Here is a 17,595-nt window from a genome sequence, read left to right as displayed (position 1 = left end):
AAAGACAAGCTGTTAAGAATTTAGATACAGTGATCCATTTCTTTGATCACTGTATCTCGCATCTTTTTGTGTGATGCCTCTCAGATGTCATGTGCATAACATTTATAGTTCTCATCAGATCAAGTTTTATAATTTCAGAAGAAATTAAATAGTGACGTGTAAAACCTCCAAAACCCCAACAGAAAATCTATTCATGCCATAAATCAACTCTCACCAAGAGACTACTGTATGTGGTATTTATTAGGCAAAAATGAGCGTTGATATTTGTAGTGCCCTCAACAACCAGGTGAGGGCACTCCCGATCCTGTGTAATCCTGCTATGTACTTCTACTTAGCTGATTTTGTCATATAATATTTTTAATATTCGATTGAATTTTTGGGTATACAAAAATTCGTTATCATGCAATAAAAAATAAATAAATAAATAAATAAATATATCTATTATATATATATATATATATATATATATATATATATATATATATATATATATATATATATATATATATATATATATATATATATATATATATATATATATATATGATATATATATATATATATATGATATATATATGATGATAGAATTAAAATGTGAATAACATCCAGGGACTTTTAGAGTGAGCTTTGGCAGTTTACATAAACCAAAGCATTGTTTCATCATGGCTAGTTTCAGGAACCAAATTTTCAGGAATCATGGAATTTGAATGTAGTCTTCACCTTTCGGGTATTAATATCTGGTCCTTTGAGTGTGAACACTTCACACCTCAGCTTTCTCACCATTTACACCTGATACTCCTGTGACCTAAATTTTCCACCTACATATGATTCAGTGTCACCATAAAGCCCACAACACATGCAGACATACTACAACACCATCCTCTGTGCTCCTGGATCAGTTGTATTCATGCCTATGAGTCACTGACACACAGTTGAGGGCTGCTAGATATAGATATAGATGCTTGTCACCATTTAGAGAACACTGCAAAAAACACCCTGAAACCTTTTTGAAACACAATTGAGATGCGGTGCAAAAAATGATAATCATTCGGGATGTGCAGAATGTTCTGCACAAAGCGGTTACTTGCATTAATATGTATGTAACAATGGAGGAGAGAGAATTCAAGAGGGTCTTTGTCTTATTTGTTCAAGCCATCTATTCTCATTCATACCCATTGATTTCTGTGCTCTATCCCTCGATTGTCGATCAATTGTCTAAATCAGATCTCGGGTCATGCCGTACTGGTCCCTTCTGCTGCTTTTCACCCAGGGCAATCATTTCTTGACTGCAGCCTTTTGTAGTATCACTTGTGACCTTCGACTGACATCACCCAGCTGCACACTAACCACAGCGCCATAAAACAGCTTTGGTTTAAAAAAAGAAAAGAAGAAAAAGTATAATAGAATTCAAAGAAAAATTCTCGGCACGGCAAGGTTTTCGTTGTTCTTAATTGCTTTTTAAAGAATTCATTATCTGTTTTCTCCCATTCCACAACTCCTCTCATTTGTTCACCCGACATAATTTTAAGAATTAATTTTTAGAATTTGCCTGACATCCCACATATAATTGCATTATTTAAATGGGGAAATATAATTGTTTTGAATGAAAAAAGTGTTATAATTTGGCAAATTTTTTCAGGATGGCTACACCTAAAAAGAACACAACTGACCGGGAAATAATAAATTAGAAACAAACTACTGGCTCCCTGATAAAGTCTGATGTTTTGTTCACCCATCCAGCCACTCAAGCCTCCCCCCTTCAGTGACAAAGTCACCTTCCTCATCTTCTCCTTTCAATGACTCTATTACTCTCCTTGGAAGGACGTCCTCGCCAGCTGTTGTGGATCAAGCCAAAAACACCACCACCATAGATTGAACTGCTTTTTCCACTCCATGTCACTCGATTCCTAAATCGGTGTCCTGCCTTACTGATTTTGTTTAAGCCTGATAATCACACTGAAGGGCTGTTTCATTTAATGGAGTCCCGAGGGCTGGATCAGACCAATTTAGCTCAGCGTGAGTGGTTCAAATGTGGACTTTGAATAACATGAAATTACTTTATAATCAGTTGGTAATGATAGAAATTGTACGTCTCCTGCTCCTTCAGTGTTTCTTTCCCCTTCAGACACAGCTGAAAACATACAGTCGAATGGCCGTTGAATTAATAAATGGCCATCTAATGGGTGTAACTGGGGTCCGCTCTGCTGGAACCCCTCACTTTGCTGAACAGTAAAATACAGCAGTGCCACTGAGCAAGGCAAAGGATAAAGAAGGTTACATCACGCACAGGCGTTTTTCACAAATATCATGAGGATTCTTTTTAGCATCATTCAAGCCACTTCTTAAACTAGAAGGTTAAACATTATCACTGCTATACCCTGTACTCCTCTGCGAGGTGTGATGTTGTTTTATCAACCCTAATGGAATGGAAGATACTATCAGCTTCGCTTCACACAAACACATTGTAATGGAAAACTCTGAAACTGTGAGATAAGAATTGAACAGGAGTGATGTGTTTGGTTTAGCTTAGTGAATATTTCAAAAGTGGCAAATTAATTTCAACCGCCTTCCATACTGCAAGATTAGAGGTGAATTATGTTCTACATGAATTCATGACCTCAAAGATCACATCGAAGTATTTACATAAAATGAAATGCGCACAAAAACACATCCAGCCTGTTTTACTGAACGTCTCCATAGCAGTGCTTTATGGAGTTAAAGAGCTTGATCAAAGAAGCTGCATATAAAACTACAAGGGCATTCGTTGGCACACATTCATCCACTCAGGGTCAGCTTGCCTCTATGTATTAGGTCTGCATGTGAAGTATCAGCCAAGCAATATTATAAACAAGGAGTGTAAGAAAACATGTTTTTGATGATGCAAGTAAAATTACTACCTCCAGAATTGAGAATTTGTCCTGCACATGCTTCTAGGCTGAGGAGCTCACACATCTGGAGGGAGCTCGGATTCCCACCGCTGTCTTGTCACCCTGAAAGAAGTGGGTTGAGCGCCTGCCTTTGGAGGTTTATGGACCAGCTGGGAGGAGAACCAGAATTCACCAGAAGGATGAACACATTTGACATCTGTGGAACATTTGGAATAATCTTACCTGCTGCCACCTAATTTCATGAAAATCTGTCAAGTAAAACTGGAAAACCCTGTCAACAGACAAACAAATCAAACATTAGTAAAAACACAACCACCCTGGTGGAGGTAAAGTTGGGAAGCTTTCAAACTCCATGAGAGGAACCTTAATTTATTCAGATTTATGGACAAATGGATAATCATGAACCACCAAGACACAAATCAGATTAAAAAAAACAACTTTATAACAACTGTGAGGTAGTAAATTATTCATAAGAAAGGCTGTCATCTCATCTAGATAGTAGATTACGCAGTAAAACCTATTAGTATAGTCGTGATCCTGGTCAACTCAAAGAAGAAAAGTCAATAGTAAATGTAATGCCTTGTGGGGACACCAGAGCTGCTACTTTTATTGATAGAAATAAACTCGGGCAGAAGTGTTAAACTGTTTGAGACTCAAAGAGCTCACTTATGCACTTAAGATCACTGAAAGACTTTTAAAGTCTCTGACAATTACCATTATCATTATCTAAACTAGAGCAGAGAGAACTGTTCACTAAGGCGCTGCAGCTTCCGAAACAGCAGGCAAAGCCTTAATATTGAAGACGTTTATAAGAGGAAATTATCTTTACCAACTGTAGAATGCTACGATTTGGAATATTTAATCCAAGCATAACTGTAGTAGGTCAGCAGGCTTCCAATGGTCCTTATACACAGTCCAGGAATAAATATCTCTTTCTTTCTCCTCTTTCCTACTTTTCTTCCTCATCTGGCTGCAACAGCAGTTCTCAATAAAACACAGTTTTAATAAACCTTTGCAATCACTATGGTGGGCCACTGAATCCATCTTGGGGTTTTTTTTGTGCCGTCCAACAATAATTGAATCCCAAACTGTGAGCAAATTTCCTATTTGCAGACTCCATTCAGTAGATGAGTAAATCCGTTTGTCACACAACTCACTTCTTTAAATTGAACTTCATTTCACATTTGTCAGATGATATATGGACTCCAAAAGGTCCAATATTTCCAGTGAAAGTTTATAAAGTGGCATCACCAAATCAATATTATTATAACTAGACTGCAAATCAGTGGCTGTCCTCATGAGTTATTAATATTCATGCTGAAACTTAAAGTCATTCCAGTGCACAATATATGAGACTTGAAATGTGATCTGTTACGCGTTCACAATCAATTTTCTTTTCATTCCTTTTGCTTATTATAGTTCCTTTGCAGTTGTGTTTCGCTGGGAGCCATATCCCACATCTCGTTGGTGGTGCATTCAAGGACACCCTGATGTCATAATAACATGATGTACGTGCACATGCTGGCAGGTAAATGATAAGCATGGCTTATTAGATGACTTTTTCATCCAAAACAAATTCTCAAATGGCACACATCAGTGTCCCTTAAGCCACTGTGAAGCAAAGTTATAGAAGAGTTATTCAGCAAATTAACTACCAAATGTGATGATTAGTGCTCCAAAGGAAGCACGTGTCCATGCACCTTATTTTTATGGTGAAAAAGAATTGATATCTCTTTGAGTTTGCAAGGTAAGAAATCTGGAATCTGGAGGATGTAGAGTACAGTAAATGTCACAGGTGTAATTACACAACACGTGGGGAGAAGTCCACATTAAGAGCTTTAATGATTCAAAACTCAGGCAGGGAACAGACAAACAGGCAAAATCACATGGAAGTCCAAGAAAACTGAAGAGTAGGATGAGTCGATGACAATCTGGCAGCAAACTGACGTCTGAGCAGAGCTTATGTAGAATGGAGCCTGACTGGGGATCGGAAGCAGGTGGCTGCAGTAACACAGGTGACAGGAATGAGTGGATTGAGTGGGAGTGAGTTCAGGATACAGAGGACAGGATGGGAACCTGGAACTGGGACCATGACAGTAAATCTGTTTTCCCTTTTCTTTTCTCTTTTGTCCTGGCCCCTGGTTTAAAATACGCAAAACAGAAGAAATCAAAATAATTTACATTTATTGATGTTACAGTGGTTAAGAAAATTATTCATGTAGATGTGCTTGGTATGAAGTGAGTGGTACCATTTATGTGCACATGTTCTTACTGGTCCCAGTTAAGCCTTGAAAACTTCCTGGTGGTATAGATAAACCTCACAGCTTCTCAGTCGTAACTGGCTTGACAGGAAGAAGGAAGGTTTTTAAAGCTTATGTCATTCCAGATAAAAATGCTCTTTTTGCTAGGTAATTAATTCTTTGGCCATGAACAGCTTTTCTGAGAGTTCAGTTCCGTTTCCTCCCCCCCCCCCTTTTTTTTCCAGACATGTTATTACAACAGACTTCATCACATTCATCTCATTTGCAACATTAATAAAATCCAAATAAAAGGACTGACGGTAGAAGGTGTCCCCTTCCCCAAAATTAAAATTAAACACTTCTCTTATATGATTTTAACAATTCATACATGGATTTTTGACAGTCATTGAGACACATCGTTGCTTCAACCGTCCAATCTGTTCCAAAACACGTGTGTGTCTGCACACGCCTCCATCGGTTCATCTTGAGTGAACGTAGCTTGATGTTTAGTGACCTTTTGCAGTTCTTCGACATAGTCAATCAAGTTCAATCAAGTTTTATTTATATAGCGCTTAATCAAAGCAGCAGACATTTCAAAGCACTTTAACAGACAGAGAAACGCAACTGAACCCTCCAGAGCAAGCATAAGCGACAGTGGCGGGGAAAAACTCCCTCGATGAGGAAGAAACTCCGGGCAGGACCCAGACTCTTTTGGGCGGCCATCCGCCTCGACCGGTTGGGTGGAAAAGAAATCAAAGGAAGATAAGAACAGCATCAGAGAGAGAGAGACAGAGAGAGAGTGACAGATAGGCCAGATAGAGGCAGTATCAATATGGTTAAGGTTGCTAAAGTCAAGGCACAATTACAGCTGCGTGGTTGACTGTATGGCGGCACGGAGGAAGAAAGGAAGCAAGACCCCAGCCAATGGATAGTTGAGGGGTGGTACTGGTGGGCTTGGAGGAGAAGGTCCACAGCACATGGAGAGATGGGGGTGATACTGGTGGGCTCGGAGGTGCAGGTCCACAGAGGAAGGTCCACGGCGGCTGGGCGGATGAGGGGTTGAGGGGTAGAACAGTAAGATAACACCAAGGAAGAGAGGCAGCAGGACCCCAGTCGATGGTTAGGTGAGGGCTGATACTGTTGTTTGGGAGGTGTAGGTCCACAGCAGATGGTCCACAGCGGATGGGTGGATGAGGGGTGGAACAGTATGGTGGTGCGGAGGAAAAAGGAAGCCAGACCCCAGCCGATAATTAGGTTAGGGGTGGTACTGGTGGGATGGGAAGAGCAGGTCCATAGCAGATGGGCGGATGAGGGGTGAACCTGAGAAAAACCTGGGAGGACATAGAGCACAGAGACTCCAAGGAAGAAGTTTAGTTATTAGGGAGTGATTGGAGACTTGGAGAGTGAGATCGGAGAAGAGGAGGAGTAACAGAGATGGTTGGAGAGAAGGAGGAGGAGAGAGGAACTCAGTGAGTCTGGATGTTGAGTCTCCAGCAGTGTAGGTATATATGCAAATAAACGTAGTAACCTAAGTTGCCATTAATTGTAAAATTTATGAAAAAGAAAAGTTTTAAGTCTAGTCTTAAATAGTGAGAGGGTGTCTGCCCCCCGAACTGAGGTAGGGAGGTGGTTCCACAATAGAGGGGCTTGACAGCAAAAGGCTCTAGCCCCCGTCCTACTTTTATAAATTCTAGGAACCACCAGTAGGCCAGTAGTGTCCGGTGATTTTTGATAACCCATTGCAGTCTCTTCCCATAATGAAGAAACCGGATGAATTAGTTGTGATGACCAACTGAGATTGTGTGGGAGTCTGTGTCTGCCTTTTCTTTTAGTTTCTGTCAACTGTAGCCAGATTCCTGGTCCCAGATTCCAATCGCCTTTCTTTCTTTCCCAGTCTATCCAGTATTTTGTTGATGTCTTCTCTCATCTGAGCCAAGGCTTCATTGGACGTGGCTAGATGTGCTTTCACCCGTGAGATGGCCTCTAAGGTCAGAGTTAGGTCGACTCGCATTCTGATTAATATGTCCGCGGCATTGGTGCAATCTTCCTTTATTCTGATCTGCTCAGACGCCACTTTTTTCAACATCCAATGGTGCATGAATGTTCCAAACCCCAGAAAAACCATCCCGACTGTCATGACAGCAAAGAGATACACATCTTCAACATCTTCCATGTCCAGTGGGGCCAGACAAAAAGTTTTCCACGCATTCCAGCTGTCAAGCGCATAACCTGCCATTAGAGTCCCATCCGGGCATGAGTGCTCACCAAGACCAGGTCGCATGTTGGAGAATATTCTGTCAGTCGCATTGAATGACCAGCTCAGCAACTCCATGATAGACTTGAAAGACGCCTGATGTGATGTAACACAGTTTCCAGTGTAGCTCTCCAGTCTCATAGAATCTCCCAGTTCCTGTCACAATTTCTTCAGTTCCTTTATCAATGTAGTCACAACATCTTACAGCCAATTTTCTGAAACTCCCGACATTTATCTTTACCCCACATATAACCTAGAGCAGAGCCATGTTTACATTCTTCCTAGGAATGGCAAGGTTTGTTAACATTATAGATGGACAAAAACAAGAACTTGACTTTGCCAGTGTTCTGAGGGTGTCTCCACAAGAATATAATGATCATATCAACCTCCATCAGCAGACAGAATTAACAAAAATCAACCAGCGTTTTCATCTGTTCTATAACCATGAAATATCAGTTCTTCACACACTTTTTTAAAGGCAGATCGGCAGATAGACTCGTAGCTTCATTTTCCAAGTTGTTCCATATTTGACACCAGTAAAGGAAATTGAAAATGTTCATATATATAATATATATATGATATAAATATATATATTTATACATTAGCTGTAAGGCTAAAGAAGGCCCTCTCCATCTATAAGGAGACACAGACTTTCCTTCAACACTCTTATTTCATCTGAGTTATAAGGCCGCAAAAGAGGCCTTATTTTTGGAAGTTAATATGGACGTGAAGTTTCATTTTTTAGTTTTTGAGTTAGTGGTTTATGTTGATGTTTTTACATCCCCCTTTAAAGCGGTGATGTATTGTAATTGTCAGTGTTTGTGCGTTCGTCCGTCCGTCCGTTCTAGTTTTGGTTCTTTTTTAATCGGACTATTCAGTCCATTTACATTATAGGTAGTTATCTTAACTGACATTTTGTGTCTTTAGAACAGTGGTGGGCGGTGAGGGGCAGCAAGGCCTTCTCTGCTGATCTAACATAACCAGAGATCGTGATAATATTTATGATGAAAATTAATTCTATTTTAATGCATTTTCCTTAAATAAATATATTCAAATGTATGTATAAATATATAACTATACATTTGGATATAATATGACATAGGCCAACACTGGGTAAGTGTTATTTGTATTAGAGGGGTTTTATCCAATCAGAATTCAGCTAGCTTGTGTTGCCAGGTTGAATGAAATCTGCCCAAGCCCTTCAGAATCTAGAATGCAGGTCTCCCTGCACTGTTAGTGAAAGGGAACATAGAATTAACAGACAGATGCGATAGCCAATCAGATCACGAGGTGGCGACGCTAAGACCTTCTAGCTCACATTCACCTGATATGTACGTGTCCTGTGATTGGATACTCACTCTGAGAAGGTGGCGCTATGCAAACGCAATGCAGACGCACATTTGAAGAGAAGCTCTGGTGAGAAGAGGGTGCCATCCCTGAAGGAAGCTAGCTAACCTGAAATAGCTAACCTTTTCTAGCTAACTTGAACTAGTTAACCTGTTCTAGCTAGTGGAGTGTACTTGAGGAAAGAAAGGAGAATGGATTTTGTGTTTAAATAAGCTGTTCGAAGAGTTCTTTCGGTGAGTACAAGCATTTCATTGATCTAAGTTTTCATATTTAATGATCTTGTAATTTAATTTCATTTATTCATTCATTTATCAAATATAATGAAATAAAATGACAAATATACTACAAATGAAAAAAATTCTTGCTCTTCTGCAATGTGTGTAAATAATGTGGTGCACTTGTGCAGCTGTGTGATTTTAGTAGAGATACACAAAGATACTTGTGTCCCTGTTGGAAAATGTCCTGTTTTATACCTGATAGAGATTATGTAACATCTAGCAGTGTGTATTTCGTTTCTCCAGCTGTGGTATCATAAATGGTGGTCATTTCAGTCAGTTTTGCTCTGTGGTGTACATGTGTGACGTCTATAAAAGGTGTGGCCGCGGGGTTCTTCTGTGTAAGTGACAATGAAAGGAGTGGGGCTGACGCCGGTTTTTGTCCCATGTGAGAGAAATTATAAACATCTCAGTCCTGAACACTACATTGGTGGCAGCGGTGGGAACTGCTCACAGCATTATCGGATGTATTTATGCAAGTTTGACTAAGGGTGGCATCACTGAAGGCCTAGGTATGAAATGCACGGCCCACCACTGCTTTAGAAGTACTTTATTCTCCTTCATTTCTGTATATAAAACTAATATTTCACCCCTGGAGCTACAATAAACAGTAGCAACTAGAACCAAGGCAGTCACAGACTGCAACATCCCGTGACACCCCTGAATTTTTACACTGGCCTACTTACGTAGGTCAAAGATCAAAGCTAGTGCTCTGACCTACTGTCATTGATCAAAGCACTAGCTTTGATCTATGGACTTACTCACACTGGCCTTCACCCTTGTCTTTCTATCTTATCCGGTTCCTTAGTGTAAAAAAGTTTAAATTTGACCCAGACTTTGTTTTCTCAAGGTCAAGGTCATCATCTCATTTTCATCCCCTTTGCTGCCCGAGTAATGTGCTTTTTGTTTTATCTTTCTATCTGCAACAGTTGTGAAGATATGTGGTGGACAAACTAACAAAAGGAAAGATGAATGGACTAACGGACGAACGGACAGACACATGAACACTGACAACAATGCATCGTTGTTTTGAAGCGGGATGTAATTACGGATAAACAATTCAAGGAATTGGATAAATTTATCTCATGCTTTATTTAGCAAGGGAAGAAACCAAGGATTGGATTTCAAACTCTCCAATGGGATAAAAGCAAGGGAGGATATGCACTCCCATGCCTAAAGCACTATTACATCTCATCCCAGCTCAGGATTTTAGTTTGTTGGTGTAATTCTCAGTAACGAGCAAGATGGAAAGATATTGAAATGAACATATCGCGGTTGATCCCGATCCAGGCAAGGATAGGGGACAAAAGACTTATTAAAAACATAATGGAAAAGGAAAATACGTGGATTAATTTATCAATGAAAACATGGTTGACTACCATTAGTAAGTAAAATTTGATGGATGAAATCAAAATCTTGCGATGAGCCACTATGACATGGATTTCACTCTAAATAAATTGGATGCAGATTATAAGGGATGGGCCGAACAGGGTCTCTCCTTACACTGCAATTTCTGTAGACAGGGGACAATAAACAATTTCCGGTCACTGAAAGGATTACATGGGCTAAATAATAGTGACTTTTACAGATTATTTCAGTTACACGACCACTATATAAACGATGTACTTACAAAAGGTCATAAAGCATTTGAAAATAATTAACTGAAAAGAACTTCAAGAAATCAAGAGAGCGACACTGAGGTTGAAACAAACATTATGCTACTCATGTTACATTTTAAACTGATCTAATTACAATGTCCCATTGACTGAATAATCAACTCCCCCTTATCCATTTTAAACAATAACAAACAACAACAATAACAAAGGTAGATTTGAGACTCACCATTTTGTTCTCATACTGATGCTGTGAATTTAAGTTCTTCTCTGTACCTATATATGATCACACATCTGAAACAAATCAGTTAATCTTTAATTTTGACATCTGAGCAGTTCTTTTTCCCCACTCATTTCTTTTGGACGACATCACACCAGTGGTTCATCCTTTCTGATCAGTGAAAGCTTTTCTTGTGCTTAAACTTCATTTGTCTAAAACAAAGCATTTGTCGTGAGCTCTGCAGCACCCGACCCCCAGTCTCTGAAGGCTGCTGCTGCACTACAGCGCAATCTAGCGGCTCAGGAGCAGACCGTAGAAGTCCACTTGTGTCTTTCGTCTCTAAAAGCAGCCATTGTTTCCAAGCTCAGCGTGCCGAGCCTCGATGCCATGCTGTGTGGAGTATGTCGGTGAACGGAAGGGTATTATTTTTCACTTTGTCCTTCAGAGTCAACCTTGTTCTCACACTCAACATATTTAACTTCCACACACTACATGCTGAGAGCTGCTAATTACAATACAGCTTCCTGGTGGATCAGACGCAGTGATCCCATCAGGATGTAAAATACGATGCTTTTACATGGAAGAAAATAAAAATAATGGAGAACAATGACTCAATATCATTTCAAATTTATTCTTTGAGCATTATTTAAAAAGATACACACATGGGCATGATTGATCTTGTCATTGAGGCTTTGCCAATTTATTCTTGTCAAAAAATAAAATCATTATTATGATTTTGGAAGCAAGCCAAGGATATTGCTTCTCTTTTTAACCTTTGTTAATGTGTGGCATTCACTCATTGTATTAAGCATCTTGACTATGGTTGCTTACTTTGTAATGGCTCCTGTGGACGAATGCCAGCATGAAAGTAAAGTAAAGACTAACATGATTTCTGTGCTGCAGGTCCTTGAAAGTGGGCCACCATATATTAGAGTTCCAACTAAAGGACGATATTCCAACATGCCCTGTCTAATGAAATGGCAGTCACCAGGACAAATAATAAAGAGCAGATCATCCAAGCTGGCTGAGGCTCACTTACACAATGCTTTATCACTGAGCACACCATGTTTTGATTTCGTCTTCAGGGTCATTTCTTTATCTAGACATTTCATGCACACAGCCACAGATGAGTCGTGAGCTGTGGGAGGTGTGATGATGATATATATGTGGATGCATAAAGTAGTCTGGATTAAAACCACGGGTGGTCCAGCAGTGCCTGATCCGTTTGGACAAAATGCCAGCTACACACAGGGAACACCTTTTTCAATTACTAATTTATTCACAACCTTCCTTCAACTTCCATGTCATTCTGGCTCTGTATAGTCACTGAAACATAACTGTTAGTCTATTTGTTACTTGTATGCACTGTCCATCATCCCGTTTTTCTTTATATTATCTGACTAAATTTTTTTTAATCATAAACAACAATCCGACAAACAGGATACTTCTTTTCTTACACTTCAGCTCTAGTGTGCAGGTTGGTCCTTTTGAAAATGCTGATATATTGTTCAACAGTCAATTTACTCTGTTGACAGTCAGCCTCTAAACTGTGACCCCTAAATGTCCATATAAATCTTCTGCTCTCAACCTTCCCCCATATAATAACACAAAGAGACAAGGACCAACTGAGCCAAAAAAAAAGGGTTCATCTCTGTAACCACAGCAGTAATTAATCAATCTTCTGACCCATAAGAACACTGTGCCCTCTCTTCTTCTGAAATGTGACCACATCTCGTTTGTTGTAAAATGCTGTATTTTGGAGTGAATGCACACCTACAGAGGGAACATCTACATTATCCACAGCAGATGCCAGCTACATGTTGTCCAAAGTAAATACAAAATGAGATTACACTTTCAATTAATGTATGTGACCTCTGCTTATCGATTTGTAGAGGTAAACAAGGGGGGTGGGGGGTGAGTGTAGATAGAGAGATTATGTACCTAAGGTGGTGTGCAGTTAGGAGAGTATATACTGTACTTGGGCAGATCATGCTGCACAGGAGCCAGGCGTCCAGCTGAGGGCCTTGAAGCATAATTTAGGGCACAGAAAACATGTTTCTACTGATTGCATCCCACTCGATGTTGGTTCACTCTGCCGTTGTGTTTCTAATCAACCTGAAATGAAAGCATGAGCCTCTGTGTCATGTGATGATACCAGGATGATACAAACCAAACCTGTAGTGTCTGGCTCATAGTTGTAGTGGGCCCTGCCAGAGGATTGGGTATATAAGACGTGAGGAATGATTGGATGTGGACATGAATGTTCACACATCATTTTCAGCTGTGGATGGATTTCTCTGCATTCCTGTTTCTATGGTGACCTCTTGTGAGGGCGGACAGAATTTAATGTACTTGACTGGTTGAAGAAGTATGCCAGATGTACCTTGCTGAAATCTGTCAATGAATAAATACAGGAAAATACTACAATTGAATCTAGAATGCTGGATGCTAAAGAAATCACAGCTGAAGTAATGTCAGGATATAAAGCAGCCAGATTGTCTTTTAAATTAATATACTTCCAGAAATTTCGGATCATTTCATAAAGTGTTTAGCCTTTCAGAGACAACATCTTATTTTTTGTCAGGTTATTCTAGAAATAAACCCTGCATCACCTTCTGACAAAGGCATGAATTGAATTGTAGGAGAGAGAAGATTGTGGAGGAATTTTCCTGCAGTACAGATGACATTTAGTGATTTTAAAAGTAAAGAGGAAAGCAATCATTAAAAAAGAAATCATTGGAATCAACAATAAAGCCTCCTATAGGGCCATGAATAAGGGCAGAGAAAGTCGGAGGAAAGCAGGGGAACAGAATAAAATGTGGAAGTTGGACAGGCAGTGGTAGTGAGACAAGTGGAGGAAGAGACCAGATGGAGATAAAGACAGGGAGTAAGGAGGGAAGTAAGCATGACTGTGCCAGAAAGGGCTTTCACATGAGGAGTCCAAGTTCCTCTCACAGGATTCTGACACAGATTGATGACCTGAGACATCAAGAGGCTAGAAGTGGAACAGACCCCAGAGAGGAATAAGCTAACTCCAATCTTTATGAATGAGTGACGAGGTAGATGGGGAATCATCCACGGAACACAGGAGAGGCATAATGAAATGATTCTGCTCCTAGACCTGTCTTATTAAAGGGATGGTAATGAATCAGCTGTGAAGAGAAGGTCACAGAGCTGATGAAAATTTGATGAGGAGGCAAGAGTGAATAGACAGTCAATGCCAATTAAGGAAAAACATAGCTTATACAGCATCTTCTTTAAAGTAGATATATTTACAGAGTAAAGTTTGGCAGAGACTGGATACATGAACAATAAACTGGACACTACTGATTCGTTGAAAAAGCTGACTACTGTACATGTTGTTATCATCATAGTGCAGCACATTCACCCTCTGCAAGTTTATTATTCTCCTCTCCAATCAAATTTCAACCTGTAACACTCATTCACATCCCTGTAGTTACCCAGCAGTCCTTTATAGATGAGTAAACAAAGGCATGAAATTATAGTTCTCCATTCATCCTATATGTACTGAACTTAAAGAATGATGGTGGGCATTGAATGAAAGCTCTATTTATGACCTGAACATAGTTTACCTGATGGTCAACTATGACGACTGAAAGATTAACTGCTCTGAAAAAAGCTCTTCGAACTTTGTGAAATCTAAACATTTTCCACTGCATGGAATTGGTTGCTATGGTCTATTATATTCTTCACAGTTATCTAAACTTTTTGCATTGACCGATATGTCTTTGAATATTCATTATGATTACTGGAATCCCAAATATTTAACTTCTTTTCCTTTTGGCTTTTCCCTTCAGGGGTCGCCACAGTGAATCAGTTTCCTCCATCAAACCCTGTCTTCTGCGTCCTCTTCTCTCACACCAACTACCTTCATATCCTCCTTCACTACATCCATAAACCTCCTCTTTGGTCTTCCCCTAGGCCTCCTGTCTGGCAGTTCAAAACTCAGCATCCTTCTACCAATATATTCACTATCTCTCCTCTGGACATGTCCAAACCATCTCAGTCTGTCCTCTCTGACTTTATCTCCAAAACCTCTAACGTGTGCTGTCCCTCTGATGTACTCATTCCTGATCCTATCCATCCTGGTCACTCCCAGAGAGAACCTCAGCATCTTCATCTCTACTACCTCCAGCTTTGCCTCCTGTCTTTTCCTCAGTGACACTGTCTCTAGACCAAACAACATCACTGGTCTCACCATGGTTTTGTACAATCCCAAATATTTAACTAACTAACTTAAAGTGTACAGCAAAGCAGGACATGGTTTCCCTTTGTGTGCTCCTATTGTCTCCGTAATCCGCAAACCTGCAACTTTTTTGACTAGATTTAAGGAATATAGTTTAATAGACAGGTTACAATTACTGTACCAAAAAATATTTGTAAAACTGTTGTGAGTCATAGTTATAACCTGGGTGCGATTTGTCCAAAAATCAGGGGGGCATTGGGTAGGTTTCTTTTAATCATGAAAAAATAATTAATCAGTAAGCCCAATGACCCTAAATTCCAACAAGTTTAACATTCATATTTAATATAAACTTCAATACAAATTTTAAACGACATAAAACATAAAATTTTCTGTGTTGGCCACATTTGTGGAAGATAGCCTAAATAGGCTTCAGGATCATGGATAAGGGCCAATCACGTGAACATGGTAAGAGGCGAGCCTAATTTGAACAATCTGTATAACGTAACATTAGCACCCCATACATTAAGAGATCACATGTCATGTCAAATACCTCAGCAGATATAAGACTAAACTTTTTCCTGAGATGTCAGACTTCATGTGGCCTTTTCAGCTTTCCTGTTTGCACCTTATTGGCAGTGTTTCATCTTTCTTTTATCCAGATCTCTGTGAACTTCTGAGCAAGTAACAAACACACAATGTTTTTATGTGCATGGGGACATTTGTGAACAATGAGATTGCCGACAGTTGGTGCCAGCAATGTATACTAAAGGCTTCCTTTTTAAATTATTGATTGGATGTCCTGGGAATAATTGGTGCTCAGGTATAAAAAGGAACCAATCTTGGCTGTGTTAGATTTCTCAACAGAAGCATTAGGTTTTTTGACTGCTGAAAGCTGAATGTTTTGATATTTGAAATTTCACTATGGGTCGAGTTAACTGAAAAACGTAATGAAATTATTCAGAGTAATCAAACATAAAGTGGCGTGTCGGACTTTTGATGTCCAGGAAGTACAGCAGTGCGACATTCACGTAAGTGTAGCGGAATACCTCAGTGACTTAAATCTTGGCTTAGCCTCTACACCCCCCGAGGATAAAAAATTCATTTAGCAGAGGTAGAGATGTAAAAACTGGAGGGGTGTATCTGCACCACAAAGCACAGCATGCATCCAACTTTCTGTACTTGACTGTGTTCTATAGGCTTCTGTGGAGAGATGGTGCAGAGCTGGTTGTGGTCCCTGTGGTACTTAACGTCATTACTGCACTCCTGTCACCACGGCAACCGACCTGGCTACATCCTTAGAAAGGGTTTTATTTAGGTATTTACTGACAATGTGTGTATGTATGTGTGCGGTTGCGTGCTTGTTGATGTAACTGTATACGGCACATGGCAAAGAGTCAATCACAGCAACCCACATGTCAATAAGAACATGCTGTGGCCTTTAAGTGAATGAATAACCTCCAGATTCATTACTCCACACCCTATCAAACAATCTACTTTATTAACACACCGCTTCATCACCCTTGTCCTCTCCCCCTCACTGTACCTCGGCGCATGGTCACATGACTCCTGCACCGACTGAAGGTTTAATAACCCTAAAAGGTCCACCTCCCCCACACATCTCCTTCAATAACCACACTCATTACTGGAATTATCAGCTTCACTCTCATGACTTACCTGCCTGGAAGTCACGTTGAGTTCAAGGAACAAAAGTGTGATCATCAGAAATACATTATATACTGTGGAGATTCAAGTGTAAAGGTTCTTCTGTAGTTATCATGATATATTTACTTTAGTCAGAGGTTTAGACATGGAGGGGAACAAGATATATATCTATAATTCAGTGACAGAAAGTATGAAAGTGTGCTAATGTATCTCTCAGAGATGTATCATTCGTCAGTGTTGAATAATAAATACTGAAGCTGGTTTTCAATCTGTGCAGCTGAGAGAATTATGTTGTACCCTGCAGTCTGGGTTGTGTACACCTATGTAGTATAAAAAGCATTAAAATCTATACTGTACCTTTTTTTTTTACAAGTAATGTATGTAAAAGCATTTTCAAGATGCTTAAATGCAAAAAAAATGCACATATTCATTATGAGCATTTCCTGTGAATTGATGATTCTACTTCATTTCATTGTTGCGTGAGATATTATTTGTTCAAACTCATTGGTCTGACAGCTCTGTAACTTTTCAGATGAATAATTTATACATGAAACAGAGCTTCTAACATTTTATGCATTTTCATGGATTTGACTAACCAACTTTAGCAGGTGTAGCTGTACGATCAAACAGGTAATGCTACTGACACATTAATTAGCATAAGCTATCCCTTTTTGCTCAATGCTAGAGTGTGAACATCTCAATTAAAACTAAAGAGCATCAGTATATAACAGTAATTGCTTGGATGTGAAACACAACACAACAGAAAGTCAGTGTTTGCATAATAATTTATTCACATATTTGTCACATACTATATTTTGTTATTGCTGCAGTTCTGGAGCCTTTCAGGTATTAACTTTCAATAGTCCCACAATGGGATTCTATATATCTT

This window comes from Antennarius striatus, chromosome 13 (genome assembly GCF_040054535.1).
Source record: "Antennarius striatus isolate MH-2024 chromosome 13, ASM4005453v1, whole genome shotgun sequence".
NCBI classification, from domain to species: domain Eukaryota; kingdom Metazoa; phylum Chordata; class Actinopteri; order Lophiiformes; family Antennariidae; genus Antennarius; species Antennarius striatus.
Note: the sequence above shows the minus strand (reverse complement) of the source record.